The sequence below is a fragment of the Gopherus evgoodei genome, unplaced genomic scaffold (genome assembly GCF_007399415.2).
Source record: "Gopherus evgoodei ecotype Sinaloan lineage unplaced genomic scaffold, rGopEvg1_v1.p scaffold_129_arrow_ctg1, whole genome shotgun sequence".
NCBI lineage: Eukaryota > Metazoa > Chordata > Testudines > Testudinidae > Gopherus > Gopherus evgoodei.
In genome coordinates this window covers 1-3,181 of record NW_022059792.1, presented here as the reverse complement: position 1 = coordinate 3,181, position 3,181 = coordinate 1, and positions in this window count along the sequence as shown.

The following is a 3,181-nucleotide window of genomic DNA, read 5'->3' as shown; positions in this document are numbered from 1 at the left end:
CGTGCATTGCTGCTCTCTGGTCAAGCGAGAAGGACCAGGGAATGGGAGGGTGATGGGATAAACCCTCTAACAAGTACGTCTTTTAGGGTGTGAAAAACCCCAGAACCAGTATAATTAAGCTGATCTAAGCCATGGTTAGGTAGTGCTAAGTGAAAGTAAAGACTGTTTTGTCAACATAGCTATTAGAGAGAAAGAAAACTTCTCTTCTCATTGTAGCAACTGTCTTCTCCACAGTGCTATAGCAGTATTTTAAGTGTAAACAGCCTCAGAGTGAGACCAGAATCTGCTCAGGCACTAAGACAGCAGCACTGACAACACACTAATGCATCCTGTACTCAGCAGGATTTGAACCTGCACCAGGAGACCCCAAGGACTTTTTAAGCCCATCACCTTAACCATTCAGCCACAACTACTCAATACACAGCTGTTTCACTACACAATGATTCTGTTCTCACAGACCTGTCACTTCAAATGGCTTAGACCAGCTCCCCCAGCACACTCACAGCTGTGCATTAGTGTAAGTGTGTCCATGGTGAAAAGCAAGAGTTCCTGCCCATTTCCCTTCCAGCTGGAGCACGATCAGAGTGTGTTTGTGGCTAACGACATTGCTATAGATTGTTGTTGTCATAAACAGATAGTTAAGGGTTAACAGAACGGTACTTCATATCTCTTTTGCCTGTAAAAGGTTAACAAGTTCAATGAGCCTGGCTGTCACCTGACCAGAGGACCACTCAGGGGACAGGACACTTTCAAATCTTGAGGGAGGGAAGTTTTGTGTGTGCTGTTAGTGTTTGGTTCTTGTTCTCTCTGGGTTCTGAAAGTGACCAGACGTGCAACCAGGTTTCTCTCCAATCTCTCTGATACAGTCTCTTATATGTCCAGAATAGTGAGTACTAGGTAGATAAGGCAAGTTAGGCTTATGTTTGTTTTCTTTATTTACAAATGTGTATTTGGCTGGAAGAAGTTCAAATTTGTATTTTGCTGAAAGGATTTTAATTTGTACTTGTATACTTAGGCTGGGAGGGTATTCCCAGTGTCTATAGCTGAGAGACCCTGTAACATATTCCATCTTAAATTTACAAAGATAATTTTTACTGAGATTTACAAAGAATTTTTCTTTCTTTAATTAAAAGCTTTTCTTGTTTAAGAACCTGATCATTTTTTTTTATTCTGGTCTGAGACCCCAGGGGACGGGGTCTGGATCCATCAGGGAATTAGTGGGGAGAAAGGAGGGAAGGGGGAGAGAAAGGTTAACTTTCTCTCTGTGTTAGGATTACTTTCTCTCTCAGGGAGAGTCTGGGAGGGGGAGAGAGAAGGAGGGGGGAAGGTGAATTTTCCTCTCTGTTTTAAGATCCAAGGAGTTTGAATCACAGTGATCTTCCAGGGTAACCCAGGAACGGGAAGCCTAGGAGACGCAATGGGGGAAAGGGTTTACTTTCCTTGTGTTAAGATCCAGAGGGTCTGGGTCTTGGGGGTCCCCGGGCAAGGTTTTGGGGGGACCAGAGTGTACCAGGCACTGGAATTCCTGGTCCGTGGCAGCACTACAAGTTTTAAGCTGATAATTAAGCTTAGAGGAATTCATGCTGGTACCCCATCTTTTGGATGTTAAGGTTCAGAGTGGGGGTTTCTACCATGACAGTTGTTCATTCCCCACACTGACAATTCAGACAGTCCCTTTCCTATTCGAATCTCCACCATATCATTCCAATAGCCAGGGGCAGGATTTCTCTGGGGCACTGAAATGTTTCAGGGGGTTGGTGTGTGAGCTCAGCCTTGCATTCCATCCCTGATGTTTCATGGACTGAGAACAGCAGTGTAAAGAAAAAGCTGAGCCAATATCTCACTGTCAGAGGTGAAGGTGGCCAAGTCCCCTCTGTCTGCCCATTGCCATTGCAGGAGAGAAGGGTTCACTGGAATCGAATGCCCTGGCTCAGACGAGAGACACAGGGAGGCTTTGCTGTTCATGGATCTGTGCAAAGGAAATTGTGTCTCTGTGTGAAACTGAGGAGGGAAATGAAATGTTCACATGGTGGCCCAATGCCCTAAGGAATGTGGGTTAAGGACTCAGCTGGGAAATGATTTTACAGGAGTTTGTATCAATTTATTGCCCTGATTAAAAGCTCTGGCTAAAAGGCAGCCACTGTTGTTAGTACTTGAACTGAGTGGTTATCAAGTCCATTGCCTTAACCGGGGTAGTCGATTATTTTATCAAGATCCAAATTTCTTGGTCAAGATCTAGTCAATGTCTAGACTCCAGAGAAAATAATACACCGATGATAATAAGAATTTAGAAATAATTTGCAGTCAGTATGGGCATAACTATGATGATTGTCTCGTGTTTCACTCTTTATATCTGGCACCACCGCCTTTCCCTTTAGTCTTGTAGTTTACCAAGGGTAAAACTAAACATCTCTTCAGATACCAGGGAGTGTTTGTGTTCATTCTTGTTAGCTACACAGGCGTTTGTTGTAGCTGCTTTCAATCCTCCGGTTCTGCCCTGAGAAGTAACATTTCAGGGTGTCACTGAACTGACGGAGGGAGATCACTTTTTGACAGATTACGCCTCCTCTTAAAGGTGTTTGTCTGGCTGGCAGCCCTGGTTCCCAGGTCTCTCCTGAGGGAAGAAAGTTTCTGTGCAAAATACTACAACTTTTAACAGAGAGGAAGGAAAAGCAATGGTCGCATGATGAGGCCAGTATGTACCACAACATGGTTCTTTTATGTGGGATGACTCTGAACATTGACTGATCTCCACTCCCTTGGATTTGAAGAGATGTTTAGTTGTGCACTTGGGAACCTATAAGGCTGAAGCAATTTTATGGATGGTGACACTACGATTGAAGGGTTTTTTAATGTTGTAGAAATTGTTAAAAACACTAAGCTTAAACTCATAGACTCATAGACTCATAGACTCATAGACTCTAGGACTGGAAGGGACCTCGAGAGGTCATCGAGTCCAGTCCCCTGCCCTCATGGCAGGACCAAATACTGTCTAGACCATCCCTGATAGACATTTATCTAACCTACTCTTAAATATCTCCAGCGATGGAGATTCCACAACTTCCCTAGGCAATCTATTCCAGTGTTTAACTACCCTGACAGTTAGGAACTTTTTCCTAATGTCCAACCTAAATCTCCCTTGCTGCAGTTTAAGCCCATTGTTTCTTGTTCTATCATTAGA